The following is a 20396-nucleotide window of genomic DNA, read 5'->3' on the forward strand; positions in this document are numbered from 1 at the left end:
AAAGGGAAATTTTTTAATCTTCACACATTTTATCAGTGTTACCTGAAGGCATCAACCTTACTCCTAATCTAGCGGAGTGGAGAGAGGATCTCGACTCATGACTTTGTTCGTGTATCTAAGGACCGATCGTAGCCATTGGAAAATGGACTACGGCCTAATCTAGACACAAATGGGTAGGATATCCTAAACTAGGCTCACACACGTGATGCACATGTGTTCGTATACTACATGCATGTGTGGGTTAATCTAGGGGTAAGGCCAAGAGTTCCCTTAGCGCGAATCCATGTTCGATATACTGTACCAGTGTCCGGCGTATCAGTACGTGAACAAGAGATCCGTTTACGCACCATAAAGGTACTAGGCTAAGGGTGGAATGCTTCTCTAGCACAGAGGCACCAGGTGATGAAATCCCAGTCAACCATGCTAGATAACACTCCGGGTTCCTAAAATAGGATGTGTGTGCATGTGAGATGCAGGGGTTTAGATGAAAGTGATGTAAGTGTGTGCAATAAGTTCGCGCAATCTATGATGCCTTCAGGTTTTGTTAGATTAAGTTCGAGTAAAATGTGATGAGAAAATAAAACGAGACAAACTAATCTAACAAGCATAAAAGAGATAGAGTTTTCATGAGCCAGTTAAAATAGATTCAAATGAGTTATCTTTTGAAATTTTAATGAAGTTAGGTGGTCCCCAGCAGAGTCGCCAGACTGTGGTACCCGGATCCCGCGAGAGGGGTGGGGCGCGAGCCGCCTCGCACTCTCTCTTGGTCTCTCGTACCCACGCGATTGGCGTGTGCATTTTATTTGTTGATTTGAATTCGTCTTTCCTGTAAACTTGGGATCACTAAGGCAATCCGAATTTCACACGAAAGAGACTGACATAGTCGCCACCTAGATGTGGGATCTAGGACCCGTAATTAACCAGAAATCTAGACTCGCTACCTGGTTACGAGAATGGAAGGTATGGGGAGTTATCCGCCACATGCACCATTCCTGCCCGATAATCGGTCTTCGATTCCAAAAGCTAACTCTTTTAAATTTATTTTAAATGGCTCATTCAACTCTATGTTAATGTGCGAACTAAGTGACATGCATCCTATGATCTAATTTCAATGTGAATCCTAGATGTGTATCTTGATTTATTAATTTGTCTGGATTCAATCTAAATGAAAGTTCTCCTAGAATTCTAATTTCAAGGAAAGCCCTAAATGATTTGATTAAGCATTTACAAGAAAATTAATATCCAAAACACCACAATTTGTTGTGGTGCCGACTCGCGGGTGGTATGCCATCAGACATCCAAGCTGCCTACGTACCCAAGCCTCATTGGGATCAGAGTCGACGTAGTTCGGTGCACCTAAGCTAAGCTACATATGCCTAACTCAACTAGGACACCGACTTAGACGGATTTGACTGTTTCAACAGTTTTAAGAGGAATTATTTAATTCAAGTTGAGGATTTTATTATCTTAGGATTTCATCTAAGATGCTATATGATTCTTATCTGAATGCAAGTTGTCCCTTAGACTAATGCAGGTTTTGCCTACATCCTAGTTTACTAGGCTTGTCCTAGGGAAAGATCGGGTGACTAGTGTAACTAGACCTATGGTACGGTTGCTATTCATAGCAAGCGTCCGTGATGAGGCTGGACTCCTAACTCTAGGACTCCCTAAAACTTAGGACACGACACAACACTAGTGTTCCTAAATTGGGCTCTAATGGTTCTTAGATTGGAAACCATAATCCAATGGTTCCGGAAGACTCGAGACAAATCAATTCAAATTCTTGAAGTTAATTAATTTCAGATTTCATGGATTTTCGATTTATGGACACTTGAGGATTACCAATGGTTCTAGGGTTCACCAATTTCGGCCCAGAATAGCATCCAAGGAAGGGAATCGTGCGTTCTTTCCTTGCGCAATTTAATACTTAGGTTATAACATCTTATTGCCTGGCATATCTCAGGATTTCCGTGGACAGTAACCTCGGAGCCAACAACATGCTATAGCTTAAGTATTCAAATTGTCAAAGATCGGTTGCAATTGGGATACGATTATGGATGCACTGACCATTTTTCCAGGGAATTCTAATGATCCTAAGATTTCTGTTTCAATGGATTAAGGAGTTAATGTGTGACAGAGATTTAAGGTTCTTTAGAAATATTCAGATGATTTTCAATTAATTTCGGATTTTCAATGAATTTTATCAATTTTAAACATATGAGTGATTTTACAAGTGAAATTGTAGCAAACGAATTCGAAATGAGTTGAAATTTCTACAGCAGCAAGATATGATGAAATGTAGCTTACGGAAAGAGTTTTACAGATTTTTACATTAAGCTCATATTTAATTTCGATTTAACAATTGATTGACCAGATTGCACAAATAACACAGAAACCACTAGAAATATGAATCTAAATTCAATGAAATTTCTACATTAATAAGATATAAGTAAAAATAACATACTGAGAAATTTTCATGAATTTTGGAAACCATTTACTATCAGTTTCAGATTTTTTAATTTTCAGACCAGATTATGAATTAACCCTACATCCCATATTAAAACAGATCCAAATCACTTGAAACTTTTACAGTAACTAGAAATGTGAGATTGAAGACTACTGTAAAAATTTTAAGAATTTTAGTTGTGATCTGATGTCAGTAACAATTCCTCCAAAAGCTGGTAAATTTCAAAGAAAGCATAAAATAATATACCAAACAAATTCTCAAAATTCTCAAAATTTCATGGTAGAATGTACTGGTATCATATTAGTTTCCCACGAAATTTCATTAATTTTGGAATTCATTTAGTATATATTTTATTTTCGAAACACTCATGGAGATCATGATTTTGAGCATACATATTTAATTTTCAACTAAATCCAATTAAATACTAAAAATCATGCAAATATACCAAATAATTCTAGAAAAATCTAAAAATTAAGTACCTACCTGTGATCGAAATCCTCGCCGAATCCGAGAGCCGAAAAATTCGAAAATCGCACCGCCGCTTGATCCGCTTCCGCTTTCTTTCTCTTTTTCTTTGTTTTATTTTCTTTTATATTTTTTTTTTATATGGAACAAGGGAGAGAGATGGGGAGAAACAAATAAGGAGAGAAAGTAGATAATGATAGTGTGAGAGTGAGAGAGTGAGAGATATTGAGGGAGAGAAAGAGAAAACTATCCAAAAACAATGTGTTCCTTTTCTTTTTTTTCCTCCTCTCATCACCTCTCTTTATATAGTGAAAAACTTAGTGGAGAGGTGGAAATAAACAATGAGAATGGTGGGTGTGGTGGAGAATAATGGAAATAAACAATGAGAATGGTGGGTGTGGTGGAGAATAATGGAATATATAATGGTAATGGTGGGAATTGTGGTGGGGAATAATGGAATATATAATGTGAATGGTGGGTGTGGTGGAGAATAATGGAAATAAACAATGGTAATTGTGGGAATGGTGGTGGGAATAATGGAATATATAATGGTAATGGTGGGAATGGTGGTGGGAATAATGGAATATATAATGGTAATGGTGGGAATGGTGGTGGGAATAATGGAATATATAATGGTAATGGTGGGAATGGTGGTGGGGATAATGGAATATATAATGGTAATGGAGATAATGGTGTTATTTTAAAGGGAAAAATGAAGTTAGTGGAAATGGTAGAGAAAGTTAAGTCATGCTAATGGTGAGTCCCACATCAGCGGGTTCCGCACAAGCGGGTCCCACATCAGCGGGCCCTACACAAGCGGGTCCCACATCAGCGGGTCCCACACAAACGGGTCCCACACTAGCAGGTCCCACACTAGCAGGTCCCACACCAGCGGGTCCCACACAAACGGGTACAAATTCTCCCTAGTTTAGATTTTTCTGAATAATCCTTCTCAACATTTAGCGGGAAAATGCGAAACACGACGGAAATGACCAAAAATATTTAGAAATGTAACAAACGGATGCGGGAAAGAAAGACATTGGAAAACCGACGGAAAACAAACCCTAATTTCTTTATCGATTAAGGTAGAGCAAAATGGGGTGTCTACAATTTGTTCCTTGGAATGCTACCCTAATCTGATGTCAATAGAATTAATTTTCCTACTTTGTATGATCTACTAACTAGGAAATGAACTTGTCTAGAGTTGTTTGAGCACAAAGATGGATGAATTATTAATGGATGTTGAAAATAGATGCCGATGATTACATGTATTTTGGTCTCTAGGTCCCTCATCTTGTTCGGCTCGGTTCATTTTTCTCCTTGCTAAAAGCATCCATTAGATTCAGCTTAAGTCTCTTATAGGTTTTCAGGGTTCTTATGGGGTTTCCGAATCATTTATCAATTTTAGAGGTTCTCTCTCGGGTTGGCTATGACGGAATGTATCTTGAGCCAACCCCTTCCCTTCCTGCCTTAGAGTTTTCGCAGGTTAAGGGATTTCTTCCTCTTTAGGGCCTGTCATAGAGAGTTTAGGAATCTGTCCTACCATCCTAGAGTGTAGAAGTCTGTCCTGCCCTTGTGGAGTTTAGGAGTCCGTCCTACCCTTGAAGAGTTTAGGAGTCTGTCCTACCTCTATAGAGTTTAGGATTCTGTCCTACCTTTCTCAGAGTTAGGAGTTTGTCCTACCTTTGCAGAGTTATAGGAGTTTGTCCTACCCCTCTTTATAGAGTTAGGAGTCTGTCCAACCTCTATAGAGCATAGGAGTCTGTCCTATCGTATATGAGTCAGTCTTCAGCATAGGAGTCAGTCCTTCAGTCTTTCAGGAGTCTGTCCTATCATCATAGGGGTTAGGATTCTGTCGAACCTCTCATCAAGTCATGTGATTTTTATCCGCTCCTGCAAGGTATATGATGCTGTCCAACCCTTGCAGAGTCGTGATTCTGTTCATTTCCCCCGCAAAGTATTGGATGTTGTCCAACCTTTGTGGGATATCTGGAGTCTATCCTACCCTTATGATGGTAGGATTCTATCCTCTTGAGTCAAAAATATTAAAAAACATCTGAAAAACCAAAAAATCTCAAAAATCTCGAGTCATTAGGAGTAGTTAGGAAAATCTGGTCCGAACTACAGATGGCTTGATCCCTAGCTGAGGGGTACGTAGGCAGCTCAGGCTTGCAGCTGGCATCCTGAGTTCAGTCACAACTTCAAAAACTTCTATAAGCTTCAAAACCTTTCAAACCTTCTAAAACTATAAAAATTCTTCAAAATAACCTTACCAACAATTTTCAAAAGATCTTCCCATAGAGTTAGGAGTCTGTCCTAGGCGTTTGGGGTGTCTTAGACTTAGGAGTCTGTCCTGTTTGTGTTGATATGCTGAGTCTTGTCGTGTGAGTATCCTCAGAGTTAGGAGGCCTCGAGTCGTGGTCGGTTAGACACTTAGTCGAGCCGATGGCTAGACTAGAATGCGCTTAGATAGCCCATGATTTTCCTTAGGACACACAGCCTAGTCACACATAGGGTGTAGGGCCCACCTGCATTAGTTAGGGCATATAGGGAGTCCTAAAAATTACCATTCACTTGAACTTAAGTAATAGCAAGAAGCTTTAAAAACTAGTCGAGTCTAGTTGATCGAGTCTAGGATAGCGGTCCTAGAGGGTTAGGTATTGTAGTTTAGCATAGGTCGCCGAATTACGTTGACTCTGATTCTTCCCGAGGCCGGGATTCGTAGTGCAGCCAGGATGGATGGCCATTTTGGTTCGAGTCAAGTATCACATTAGAGTCTAGGGTTTGTCGTGTGGAGTCGTGTGTGGAGTCGTGTTGTGTTGTGTGTTTTGCTGTGTTTTCTTACTTTCATGTACAGACCATATACCTTTAGCTTTAGCATGCATGTGTTTGCCCATCAGAACTTAGACACCAATTAGGCATGACACTCATAACCTAGTTATTCTTAGGTGCCATGTCTTTCATTTCTTTTGTTTGTGCTTCTTATTCATCTCCGATACATGCATGATTAGCAAGACGTTATCTCGGGGATATTCCTTCCCATTTCGCATAATTTTTGCCCAAAACTCTTCAAAGTTAATAATAAATGGCATAAGAGACCAGGTGCTTGCACTTGGGCGAATTGGAGGCGCCTACCCCCTTCCCCATTCGTCATCAGGCACGGACCTTTTGTATCTCTGGTTATCTGTTGTGACAGAGCACAGCATGGGATCCAGGGCCTACTTCCTTGGATGGCGACTCTTTCTTTGTTTAAGGCACACCTCGAATCCGGGCTAGTCCCCGAATCGAGAGGTATCTCACTTTACATCGTCACTCATGCTGTGAGGGGCACTCTTTCGAGAGTTTCTTGGTGGAGCTCTCCTTCACGTGGATGATCTAGAGATTTTCTGGGGGGGTCGTCCCCCCGCCTCTCTCGGATCGGGGTCCACAGAAAGCACCCTCTACGAATCATCCACAAGCAATTCACCTGCTCCACTGACTTTGGAAGAGCTTGTATAGGCGTCGCCGGTGAGATACACAAGGGAGGATCAGAAGTCTTCTGCAATCCTCAACTTCAAAGCACTTGAGTGTCTCTCCAAAGCTTGGACACCAAGTATTCCTACGAAGCTCTAAGGAATAAGAGACCTGACTTGCTTGAGAAAACTAAAAGAAATCTTTTGAAAAACTTTAATTGGAATCATTCAAGAGAACTTAGAAAGAGAACCAACGAGAGCACATAAGAGAATACCAAATGAGGCTTGGGGGTGTGCTATTTATAGAGTTCCAAATATGTCTCTTGAGTTAAGAAACAATGAATGTTAGTTAAGGGTGAGTTATCTTCACACGGGTTAATGGTGAATTTATTGATAGAGAAAATGAACCATGCACATGTCCATTCGTGTAATAATTACGTTGAACAAATATCCAACATGTGCTTTACATATGCATATATGCAATAAGTGCATACATTGAACATGAAATATAATCCGTGGTTTACATGTGCACAATGCTCTCTAAATAAATACCATTAACCAATTACCTTTTAACCCTTAATTTTTGACATTTATGCCCCTTCTCTTGATTCCAATTCCCAAGTTTGCCCTTCATTAATTTTTGACAAATTCAAACATGTTTGTCTTTAAGAATATTCAATTATATAAGTTCTTATCTATATACTTAATATATATATATATATATATATATATATATATAGAGAGAGAGAGAGAGAGAGAGAATAGAGTTCCTAAGGTGTCACCTCATATAGCTTATATGAGGTGGCACTTAAAAACATAAGGGCCCACTTTGTTTGGATGATCCAAAGCATTCATATGATAGCCCTCACATAGATAGGGTGTGCCCAAAAAATCAACTTCATAGGATCATCCTAACCCTTCCATTTGTGGAGGTTGAAATGGATGGGTATAAACCTCCATAAATCTGCCCATTTTTAACCTCCATAAATGGAAGGGTTAGGATGATCCTATCGACCTGATTTTTTGTAGGCACCATATCCATCTAACGGCCTTTCAAATGAGTGGTTTCGATCACCCCAAAAATGTGGGCCCTTATGTTTTGTGAGCGCCATCTCATATAAGCTATATGAGGTGACACCTTAGGAACTCTATTCTCATATATATATATATATATATATATATATATAGAGGAAATGGTTTCTACACACATGTGTATATAAGTTATCTACACACTAGCTTAAAATACAGTGGACGGCATATTGTTTGGGTGATCCAAACCATCCATTTAATTGGCCCTCACATAGATAGGGTGTCCACAAAAAATCAGCTCCATAGGATCATCCCAACCCTACGATTTGTGGAGGTAAAATGGACGTGTATAAACTTTCAGAAATCTGTCCATTTTTTGCCTCCACGGTTCGAAGGGTTAGGATGATACTATGGAGTTGATTTTTTGTGGACACCCTATCTATGTGAGGGCCAATCAAATGAATGGTTTCGATCACCAAAACAATGTGGGCCTCCACTGTATTTTAAGCTAGTGTGTAGATAACTTATCTACACATGTGTGTAGAAACCGTTCTCTCTCATATATATATATATATATATATATATATATATATATATATATATATATATATATATATATATATATAGGGGAAAGTGATTGTGAGCGGCCCCTCATATAAGCTTATATGAGGTGACTGCTAAAAACATGGTGGGCCCATATTTTTGGGGTGATCCGAGCCGGTCATTTGATAGGCCCTGACGTAGATAGGGGGTGCCCAAAAAATCAGCTCCATAGGATCATCCCAACCCTACTAACTGTGGAGGTGAAAGAGGGGGAAATGGGTGGGTATAAATTTGCCCACTTACCCGTCCATTTTCCCCTCTTTCACCTTCACAGTACGAAGGGTTGGGATGATCCTATGGAGCTGATTTTTTGGGCACCCCTTATCTACGTCAGGGCCTATCAAATGACCGGTTCGGATCACCCCAAAAATGTGTGCTCACCATGTTTTTAGCCGTCACCTCATATAAGCTTATATGAGGGGCCGCTCACAATCACTTTCCCCATATATATATATATATATAATCTTTTATATGAGGGCAAACTTAGGATAAAATAACATTTTTGAAACCAAATATTTGTTACTAATAACCAAGGCTCCGGGACTTTCTCAAGCTTGTTAGGTCATATCCCGAAGTTGTTCACTATGTCTTGCTCATAGCGTGCATAGAGGTGCATTAGAAGTATGACAGCATCCTGATTCACACATGGGCTGCATTGGCCTGTCACTAGCCACTAAGGGAGTTAATCCTATCACTCCCATAAGCCTGAGCTCATTTTGGACATACCTAATGTGTCCACACTTTACCCTAGGATCTCTATCCCAGTGTGGTAGGTGGTCCATGGGTAAGTAGCATGCACACTTGCTAGTACTGGCTCTATTGTCATCAAGTATTTTCATGCTTGGTTAGAACATGTTCTTTAAATATCACAAATATTGAATTGCCAAAATATTATTTTATTAATAAGAGCAAGTAAAGCGACTAAATCTTACATCCCACCCACCAATAGTTTTTATAGTTTATTTATATTTATATTGAAAATGGCATTTCCACCACTTTCTCAACATTTTAGCCCCTCTTTCTTACTAAGCTTAAAAGCCTTTGGGGGTGAGCACATCATTTTTAGTTGTTTCGAGGCAAGATGCGGGCTACTAGCGGGGTCTTCATCACCACAACAAAGTTTAGAACCTCGGTCATATCTGGCAGTTGACCATCAACAGCATTTAACCAGCTAAAAGTGTTGACCAAATTAGCAACGACAAAGGGAACTTGAAGCTTAGCCAACTCCATTCCTGCACAAACTCATATCCCTCCTCCAATGGGAAGAAACCCCTTCTCCAATCCTCCCTTACTCTCTCGTCCATTACCCCAAAACCTCTGGGGCCAAAAACAGTAGGGTTCCTCCCACAACTTGGGGTCATGTTGTACCGCGTAAATGTTCACCATCACATCTGTGCCAACCCCCACCGTCTCTCCCATCAACTTCGTCTCCTTCGCTACCTTGTGAGGCACCCCCAATGGCGCTATCGGTTTCATCCTCATTGTCTCCTTCACCACGGCTTGTAGATAGTGCAACTTACTCATATCTTCAATCTTCACCACCCTCTCTTGGTTGCAGCTTTCGTTGTTTATATTTGTAATCTCTTTGTAGAGCTTGTCTTGGATTTGCGGATTGTGAATTAGGAATGCGAGTGCCCATAGAGTAGTGGAAACGGTGCTATCCATGCCAAGAAGGAACAGTTCGAACAAGCTGAAGATCGTGACTTGTTACGAAAACTTTTTTGACAGGAGGAAGTGCAGGTAGGAATTTGGAGGTGGCGAGGAGAGGTGTGGGCGTATCAGTCTTTCAATGTTTAGCTTCACCTCGGTGAGCTGTTTGGAGGTTCGGTTGAGAAAAGGGATGTACCGAGCGATCGGAAATGCATCCACGATATGACCATGGCTGCTTAATCCGATAACATCTTCCACTGCTTTATCCATCCCAACCAAGAATGATTCATCTTTGAAATCAGATCCAAAACAAAGGCGACTCAGTAGTCGGACCGTCGTTAGCCTTATATGATGGAACAGCTTGAGGATGCCCGAATTCCGGTTGGCTTCCTCTTTCATGTTCTGGATCATGAGGCGTATGTCGCTTTCTTGCAACTGGGTTTGGGATGAGATGTTGAGAGGGCCAAGAGGGCCGTTTTGAAGGCCTCGTCGGAGTGCTTGCCAATGAGAGCCGGCGTCCGAGGAAGAAATTGTGTTCCCATTTGCACTGAGAAGTGATGGGGTCGGAATCCAGGTCCGCGATCGCGCGGTGGGTAGAGAGCCTCCGCGGGGTCTGCAATCACAAACAAAGGGGTCAGGGGATCCGGGGTGGATTCCGGACGACCACTTCGACACTCAAGTCAGATTCTTGGCCAATCAATATAAAGAACAGCGAGAAGAGGTGAGGGTTTGGTCAGGTTTACCAAGGCCAAGGCACGTGTTCTTTTTTCGGAGTATGGGTGGATGGGTCGGAGGGGACTAACAGGGAGAGTGGGATTAAGCTCCCAAACTCCTCCGTTGTTCCCTTGCTTCTTTCTTTCCTTTCCTGTTGTCTTGAGGGAGATTCGAGAGATCGTCTTGAGGGAGATTCGAGAGATCCCCTTCTTTCTTCCCTTCCTCCCCTTTTAAGAGGTGGCGTGTGGACCTTTTCATCATTATGGAGAGAAAACCTTCCTTTGCAGGATTGGGCCGCTCTCCTGTTTTGCTGGCGCGCGTGGTTTCGCTGGATAAACCCTTCCATAGTTTGTGATGATGAGGCTTGGACGGCGAGAAGGTGACACGTGTCGTAATCGTATGGTCTTGCGTTTATCAGCACGTTCCATCATGATGGTTAGGCTCCATTGGCGCATGGACGACACGTGGCGAGAATTGGGAGTAGCGCCTTATATATGTCCTATCAAGAAGTCTAATGGTAAATGGAATGCTACGAGCTGCATAGTCACCCGATTTGTTGACTAGCACTTCCCAAGCGAACTTGATATCGCTTACTATGATCATCGGCCACCAACTTCCTAACCAAATTGTCATCACATCGCCATGGATTTTAGCTAGTTTGGCCAGTGTGACATGGATCAAATCTCCACCATTGGATAGCTGGTGCATATTTCCGATTATCGGCAGTTTCTTCTGCCCTCCTGCCATTTCATTGCGTTTCTTGCCGGCGATTTGAACAGTAATCTTGTCAACAAGAAGGAGATTGCCAGAGTTGTTGTTAGGACTCCAATCCATTTCTCCATGTCTTCTTGATTTCTTGATCTTTCGCTAGATCATCTCCTTACAACTTTCTTTTATATTACGTAAGCTTATCTAACATGTTGTCCAGACATCAAACTTTTGCTAGGCAATTTTGGGGAAAGCCACCTCAGATGAATTCAAATGAACAAGACAAAATCTACCTAAAAATGACTGTGTGGCTGTTCTCTCCTTTTAAGTGACCAATTGTAGAATATTTTAATTTAAAAAGGGATATTTTAAAAATCTATATTAGCAACCCTATAGGCCTTTGGATGCTCCAGTGAGAGGAAGTGACTCGTGCCAAGTTGATAGAGTAAAAAGAGGTAGGGGCAAAAGCATGAAGTGTGTGTGTGTGTGTGTGTGTGAGAGAGAGAGAGAGAGAGAGAGAGAGAGAGAGAGAGAGAGAGAGAGAGAGAGAGGCTTTACCAAGATAAAGTGCTAGAGATCAGCTTTTGACCGGAAAAAAGAAGCTATATGGGGCTTTAGATATTAATAAAAAAAAAAGATGCTAGACTTAAGTGCGCCCTTGAAAAAACAAGCTACAAAGGACGCCCTATTAGACCATCTTACTATAGTGCATTTATTATTTCTTTAATTTCATATTTTTTCCTGCCATTATAAATGGACTTTGGTGAGATACCCAATGGGCCCGCCCTTCAGTTTAGCATACTTGTGAAAAAAATAAACTGTGTATGGGAATTTGGGTAAATCGATCGGTATGGTTAATCTAGGCTTTTTGGAAGAGGTGGATATAACAAGTTGCTCTTGATTTTATTTGTCTTTCAATATTTTTTTCGACTATTTTATCTATCTAAGTTCTAACCAATCCATGCATTACAAGGTCCTACTAGTTTTATATTAACATGTAACTATGTAAGTTATTTTTCTAAATAAGACATGCCAAATGCGAGGGAAGTTGGTCAAGTGCATCTTGTATTTGCTAGATTATGAAGTGAGTTCAGATTTCACTAAACACCTTTTCTACTAACTTCAAAATTTTCACAAGACATACAAATAAAGTACCAGAAATTAACCAATTATTAGTCAAATTCATGTTTAATTCTAACAATTAAGGTTTGATTAGAAATTTTGTCATTTGGTTCAAAAAATTCTAGATTTTTATGGGGTGCTAAATTGAAGGGCTCCCTTGCAAAAACCAGCAGCAAGGACACCTCTATTGGATCTAAATCACCAATATGCATTTATAATGGCATTGAAAAATGTTAAAATGATCCAATGGAGGCGCCCTTGCGGCTAGTTTTTGAAAGGTTGCTCTTCATTATAGCATTTATTTTTAAAAAAGGGTATAAAAATTTTGGCCTTTTTTTCAAAAAATTTTAATCATTCAGATAAGGTTGTAACTAAGTGGTTGGCAAATACCTATACCACCAACTCCCATTTATATATTGATGGCACGCGAAAAACTCTGTCTTTACTACATAAAATATGTACCAAGAAAAGTGATATGAATTTAATTAGTACGGAAAATAGGTAAGCAAATATTTCACTATGTATTATAAGTTTATAACTATACATGCTTTGACCTACCACCCTTGAGTATAGAAAAATATATACTACACACATGACACTAAAGTGTTACCTAAAACAACCTTTGTTTAAGCTCCGCGGCTCACCTTTTGCAAGAGAGAATTTGCTAGCGTCCAACGCAAAAGGCATTTTGCGGATGGACTGTTGCATCTGACCGCAGCCACCTCATGAAAGAAAACAAAATCTGCTGAAAAATGAGCCTCTGTGGCTGCTGTTAGATGCAACAGACGATCAACGAAATGCCTTCTGTGATGAACTCTAGCAAATCCCATGTTTTGATATACCCAACCCTCTTTATTAGCTTAAATGCTTCTATAATTGGCCATTTAAAGAGAGAGAGAAGAGCCATGCTTACTTTTAAGTAGATTTTGTCTTATTCATTTGAATTCATCAGATGTGGCTGTTCTCTCCTGCAAAAGTTAGCCGCACGTGGCTTTCCTCAAAATTGCCTAGCAAAATATTTTAGGCTGAGGCCGACCAAGACTTTCTAGAGAAGGCGTGACTCACACTTGGAGACCATCTCACCCACTGGCATCGGGCCCACCAATATGGGTGATGCCATTTTCGTAGAATAGGTACTATAAAAGGAGGTCGGGAGAAGATGCAATAGAGAAGGTCAAGAAACTAACAAGACATGGAGAAATGGATTGCAGTCCTGGCCACAACTGTGGCAATCTCCCTATTGTTGACAAGATTACTATTCAGATCACTGGCGAAAAAGGCAATGAAATGGCCAAAAGGGCCGAAGAAATTGCCGATAATCGGAAATATGCACCAGCTATCCAAAGGTGGCGATTTGATGCATGTCACCTTGGCCAAACTAGCCCGAATCCACGGCAATGTGATGACAATCTGGTTAGGAAGCTGGTGTCCGACGATCATAGTAAGCGATAATGAGCTTGCCTGGGAAGTGCTAGTGAACAAATCGGGCGACTATGCCGCTCGTGGTGTGCCATTCATTCCAAAAATTTTCACTGCAAATTCAATTGTTTCCTCCGACGCCGGCTCTCACTGGCACTCCCTCCGTCGAGGCCTCCAGAATGGCCCTCTCGGCCCTCTCAACATCTCATCCCAAACCCGGTTGCAAGAAGGCGACATACGTCTCATGATCCAAAACATGAATGACGAAGCAGACCGGAATTCCGGCATTGTCGAACCATTCTGTCATATAAGGCGAACGACGATCCGACTATTGGGTCGCCTTTGTTTTGGGCCTAATTTTAGAGATGAATCGTTCGTGGTTGAGATGGATAAAGCATTGGAAGATGCTGTCGAATTAATCAGCCATGCTCAGGTCGTGGACGCATTCCCGTTTGCTCGGCACATCCCTTTTCTCAACCGAACATTCAAACATGCTATCGAAGTGAAGCTAAACATTGAAAAATTGATACGCCCACACCTGTCCTCGCCACCTCCGAATTCTTACTTGCACTTCCTCCTCTCCCAAAGCTTCCCAGAACAAGTCATTATCTTCAGCCTGTTCGAATTGTTCTTTCTCGGGGTCGATAGCACTGCTTCCACTACTCTCTGGGCACTCTCATTCCTAATTCACAACCCCCAAATCCAAGAAAAGCTCTACAAGGAGATTACAAATATAAACAACGAAAGCGGCAACCATGAGAAGGTGGTGAGGATTGAAGAGATGAGTAAGTTGCACTATCTACAAGCCGTGGTGAAGGAGACAATGAGGATGAAACCGATAGCACCATTAGCGGTGCCTCACAAGACGGCGAAGGAGACAAAGTTGAACGGAGAGACATTGGGGGTCGGCACGGAAGTGATAGTGAACATTTACGCAGTACACCATGACCCTAAGTTGTGGGAGGAGCCCTACCGCTTTTGGCCCGAGAGGTTTTGGGGTAATAGAGGAGAGAGTAAGGGAAGGGTGGAGAAGGGGTTTCTTCCCTTTGGAGGAGGGATGAGAGTTTGTGCAGGAATGGAGTTGGCTAAGCTTCAAGTTCCCTTTGTCGTTGCTAATTTGGTCAACGCTTTTAGCTGGTCAAATGCTGTTGACGGTGAACTGCCAGATATGACAGAGGTTCTAAACTTTGTTGTGCTGATGAAGACCCCGCTAGTAGCCCACATCTTGCCTCGTAACAATTAAAAATGATGTGCTCACCCCCGAAGACTTTTAAACTTAGTAAGAAAGAGGGGCTAAAATGTTGAGAAAGTGGTGGAAATGTCATTTTCAATATAAATATAAATAAACTATATAAACTATTGGTGGGTGGGATGTAAGATTTAGTGGCCTTACTTGCTCTTATTAATAAAATAATATTTTGGCAATTCAATAGTTGTGATATTTAAAGAACATGTTCTAAACAAATATGAAAAAGATTGATGACAATAGAGCCATTGGTAGCAAGTGTGTATGCTACTTACCCATGGACCACCTGCCACCATGGGATAGAGATCCTAGGTGACGTGTCCACATCTCCATAGTGAAGAGAAGTATTTCTATAGCCATTTCTATATATTTTAATAACCCATGGCTAATCTAACATGCTCTCAAGGGAAAAAAAATCTAATTAAAAAAAAAAAACCATTGTATTTAAGGATTTTATTGATGGCAGATTTTATTGCTATATTAAAAGGAAAGGGCCGATTCTTTGCCAATGTATTAATCGTACTGGAAAGCAGGGGATGACAGCAAAGCGTTTTACTGCCAGTAGAAAACCCGCGTTGCTTCAAGCGGCTTTTAACCGCTTGACGTTAGACTTCCTCATATTTTAATATACAAAACATTATAATTTTAGGAACAAATTTTGATATACGCTTATAATATTTTTAAAAATTTTTAGGGCTGTGATAAATTCACCCCTTCCAGGGTAAATTGATCATCCCCATTTACCAGTTGTTGACAGGTACTACATTGGTACAACTAGTCTCTCTCTCTCTCTCTCTCTCTCTCTCTCTCTCTCTAAAATAGACCGCCGGTAATTGAAATTACTCATAAATAGACCGCCAATGAATAAAATTACTAAATTTCTATGCTTTTTTCTTTTAGTATTTTCCGGGGACATATACCGGTGGCTCTTATTGTCTGCCTGTAAAAACACTAAATACCCCATGTTTTTAGGGACCATCGCTATAAACCCACTTTTTTTTACCGGCGAATATATACCGGCAGTCCATAAAATTCAAAGATTAAAATCATACCAGCACATTTTAGGATCGTCGGTACATGTCCTGCAGTAAAACAAAATCCTGTTACCGCAATTGTTACCAACCTTCGTAAAAGATACCCATGGGCCCACCTCAGTCTCTTGTATATGATCTAATCCGTTGATCTTACTACAGGCATAGGTAGTGCCAAAATGCCATTGAGAACAACTTGATCGGATGGCCTAGGCCCTTGATCCAACAAATACCAGTTAGGGTTCAACCAAGAAAGGATTATGTAGTCCATTATCTTACGCAAGGGATGTCCGTTTAGGATATGACCAAGATCTTGTTCGTCACCTTATTTATCTTCCCAAGATCAATGGTCATCATTACCCCTTGTGGGACCCAAAACAGCCTTAGACCATTGATATTAGAAGTAACTTTTCAAGTAATCATTCTCTTCATTAAATCCTAAATCAACAACCTTTGCGTAAGCTCTGATCGCATGACAGAAGAGCCACCTCAGGTGAATTAAATGAAGAAGACAAAACCTGCTAAAAAGTGAGCCGAGGGATGGCTTTTTCGTAAATTGCCTAGCAATTCAACAAACACGAAGATTTACGTGGTTCGGCGAAGCCTACTCCACGGGCGAGAAACACGATCTTCCACTATTAGAAAAAACTGTATACAAGGATTACAATGGATTTAAACCAAAACCCACAACCCTTTCCTTGCTTCTCAAAACCAAGATCGTACCCAAGAGATAACCAGAGAAAAACCCAAGAGAAAGCCCCTAGAAGAAACCAAAGAGGAACCCAAGAAGGAACCCAAGAAGAAACCAAAGAGAAAAACCCTATTTCTCCTCTCTATCACTCTTCCTCTCTCTCTCTCTCTCTCTCTCTCTCTCTCTCTCTCTCTCTCTCTTCCTCTTCCCCCCTCTCTCTCTCTCTCTTGATTTTGCCATACTCCAAAGAAGAAAGCCACTTCCTCTTTTTAGTTGTTTCCAAGAAACCCAAATAAGAGGGTTTCTATCTTTGCCTCTTGCCTTCCCACCCAAGCCAACTACAGTGGGTGGGAAATAAGGCAAATTTCCAACACTAAAGTCTCCAATGTTTTGACATTACAACCCCCTCCTTTTTTAAATTAAAATATTATACAATTGGTCATCTAAAAAAGGAGGGTTGTAATATAGATTTTTAAAATATTTTTTTAAATTAAAATATTCTACAATTGGTCATTTAAAACAGGGTTGCTAATATAGATTTTTAAAATATCCCTTTTTAAATTAAAATATTCTACAATTGGTCACTTAAAAGGAGAGAACAGCCAGACAGTCATTTTTAGGTAGATTTTGTCTTGTTCATTTGAATTCATTTGAATTCATTTGAGGTGGCTTTCCCCAAAATTGCCTAGCAAAAGTTTGATGTCTGGACTACATGTTAGGTAAGCTTACGTAATATAAAAGAAAGTTGTAAGGAGATGATCTAGCGAAAGATCAAGAAATCAAGAAGACATGGAGAAATGGATTGGAGTCCTAACAACAACTGTGGCAATCTCCCTCTTGTTGACAAGATTACTATTCATATCGCCGGCAAGAAACGCAATGAAATGGCAGGAGGGCCGAAGAAACTGCCGATAATCGGAAATATGCACCAGCTATCCAATGGTGGAGATTTGATCCATGTCACACTGGCCAAACTAGCTAAAATCCATGGCGATGTGATGACAATTTGGTTAGGAAGTTGGTGGCCGATGATCATAGTAAGCGATATCAAGTTCGCTTGGGAAGTGCTAGTCAACAAATCGGGTGACTATGAAGCTCGTAGCATTCCATTCACCATTAGACTTCTTGATAGGACATAAATACGGCGCTACTCCCAAATCTCGCCGTGTGTCGTCCATGCGCCAATGGAGCCTAACCATCATGATGGAACGTGCTGATAAGCGGCAAGACCATACGATTACGACACGTGTCACCTTCTCGCCGTCCAAGCCTCATCATCACAAACTATGGAAGGGTTTATCCAGCGAAACCATGCGCGCAGGCAAAACAGGAGAGCGGCCCAATCCTGCAAAGGAAGGTTTTCTCTTCATAATGATGAAAAGGTCCGCACGCCACCCCGTAAAAGGGGAGGAAGGGAAGAAAGAAGGGGATCTGTCGAATCTCCCTCAAGACAACAAGAAAGGAAAGAAAGAAGCAAGGGAACAACGGAGGAGTTTGGGAGCTTAATCCCACTCTCCCTGTTAGTCCCCTCCGACCCATCCACCCATACTCCGAAAAAATAACCCGTGCCTTTGCCTTGGTAAACCTGACCAAATCCTCACCTCTTCTCGCTGTTCTTTATATTGATTGGCCAAGAATCTGACTTGGGTGTCGAAGTGGTCGTCCGAGATCCACCCCGGACCCCCCTGACCCCTTTGTTTGTGATTGCAGACCCCGCGGAGGCTCTCTACCCACCGCGCGATCGCGGACCCGGATTCCGACCCCATCACTTCTCAGTGCAAATGGGAACACAATTTCTTCCTCCTACGCCGGCTCTCATTGGCAGGCAGTCCGACGAGGCCTTCAAAAGGGCCCTCTTGGCCCTCTCAACATCTCATCCCAAACCCAGTTGCAAGAAAGCGACATACGCCTCATGATCGTGGATGCATTTCCGATCGCTCGGCACATCCCTTTTCTCAACCGAACCTCCAAACAGCTCACCGAAGTGAAGCTAAACATTGAAAAACTGATACGCCCACACCTCTCCTCGCCACCTCCAAATTCCTACTTGCACTTCCTCCTGTCAAAAAACTTTTCGGAACAAGTCACGATCTTCAGCCTGTTCGAACTGTTCCTTCTTGGTGTGGATAGCACCGCTTCCACTACTCTATGGGCACTCGCATTCCTAATTCACAATCCGCAAATCCAAGACAAGCTCTACAAAGAGATTACAAATATAAACAACGAAAGCTGCCACCAAGAGAGGGTGGTGAGGATTGAAGATATGAGTAAGTTGCACTATCTACAAGCCGTGGTGAAGGAGACAATGAGGATGAAACCAATAGCGCCATTGGGGGTGCCTCACAAGGTAGCGAAGGAGACGAAGTTGATGGGAGAGACGGTGGGGGTTGGCACAAATGTGATGGTGAACATTTACGCAGTACACCATGACCCTAAGTTGTGGGAGGAGCCCTACTGTTTTTGGCCCCAGAGGTTTTGGGGCAATGGACAAGAGAGTAAGGGAGGATTGGAGAAGGGGTTTCTTCCCATTGAAGGAGGGATGAGAGTTTGTGCAGGACTGGAGTTGGCTAAGCTTCAAGTTCCCTTTGTCGTTGCTAATTTGGTCAACGCTTTTAGCTGGTTTAATGCTGTTGACAGTCAACTGCCAGATATGACCGAGGTTCTAAACTTTGTTGTGGTGATGAAGACCCCGCTAGTAGCCCGCATCTTGCCTCGAAACAACTAAAAATGATGTGCTCGGCGACCTATGCTAAACTACAATGCCTACGTATCCTGGCCTCGGGAAGAATCAGAGTCAACGTAGTTCGGCGACCTATGCTAAACTACAATGCCTAACCCTCTAGGACCGCTATCCTAGACTCGATCAACTAGACTCGACTAGTTTTTAAAGCTTCTTGCTATTACTTAAGTTCAAGTGAATGGTAATTTCTAGGACTCCCTATATGCCCTAACTAATGCAGGTGGGCCCTACACCCTATGTGTGACTAGGCTATGTGTCCTAAGGAAAATCATGGGCTATCTAAGCGCATTCTAGTCTAGCCATCGGCTCGACTAAGTGTCTAACCGACCATGACTCGAGGCCTCCTAACTCTGAGGATACTCACACGACAAGACTCAGCATATCAACACAAACAGGACAGACTCCTAACTCTAAGATACCCCAAACGCCTAGGACAGACTCCTAACTCTATGGGAAGATCTTTTGAAAATTGTTGGTAAGGTTATTTTGAAGAATTTTTATAGTTTTAGAAGGTTTGAAAGGTATTGAAGCTTATAGAAGTTTTTGAAGTTGTGACTGAACTCAAGATGCCAGCTGCAAGCCTGAGCTGCCTACGTACCCCTCAGCTAAGGATCAAGCCATCCGTAATTTGGACCAGATTTTCCTAACTACTCCTAATGACTCGAGATTTTTGAGATTTTTTGGTTTTTCAGATGTTTTTTAATATTTTTGACTCAAGAGGATAGAATCCTACCATCATATGGGTAGGATAGACTCCAGATATCCCACAAAGGTTGGACAACATCCAATACTTTGCGGGGGAAATGAACAGAATCACGACTCTGCAAGGGTTGGACAGCATCATATACCTTGCAGGAGCGGATAAAAATCACATGACTTGATGAGAGGTTCGACAGAATCCTAACCCCTATGATGATAGGACAGACTCCTGAAAGATTGAAGGACTGACTCCTATGCTGAAGACTGACTCATATACGATAGGACATACTCCTATGCTCTATAGAGGTTGGACAGACTCCTAACTCTATAAAGAGGGGTAGGACAAACTCCTATAACTCT

General features: G+C 41.5%; 4 pseudogenes; 2 read left to right on the forward strand and 2 right to left on the reverse strand.

Annotated features, from left to right (window-relative positions):
• Positions 1 to 9258: 9258 nt before the first annotated feature.
• LOC143861554 (trifunctional (S)-stylopine synthase/(S)-nandinine synthase/(S)-canadine synthase pseudogene) lies at positions 9259 to 9681 on the reverse strand (annotated as a pseudogene).
• A 42-nt stretch (positions 9682 to 9723) lies between these two features.
• Positions 9724 to 11214, reverse strand: LOC143861555 ((S)-canadine synthase pseudogene; annotated as a pseudogene).
• Positions 11215 to 13364: 2150 nt separating this feature from the next.
• Positions 13365 to 15054, forward strand: LOC143862619 ((S)-canadine synthase pseudogene; annotated as a pseudogene).
• A 2340-nt stretch (positions 15055 to 17394) lies between these two features.
• LOC143861556 ((S)-canadine synthase pseudogene) lies at positions 17395 to 19322 on the forward strand (annotated as a pseudogene).
• Positions 19323 to 20396: the final 1074 nt, after the last annotated feature.

This window comes from Tasmannia lanceolata, unplaced genomic scaffold, assembly GCF_043159265.1.
Source record: "Tasmannia lanceolata isolate RefF3 unplaced genomic scaffold, GAP_Taslan_0.1 ptg000037l, whole genome shotgun sequence".
Taxonomy (NCBI): domain Eukaryota; kingdom Viridiplantae; phylum Streptophyta; class Magnoliopsida; order Canellales; family Winteraceae; genus Tasmannia; species Tasmannia lanceolata.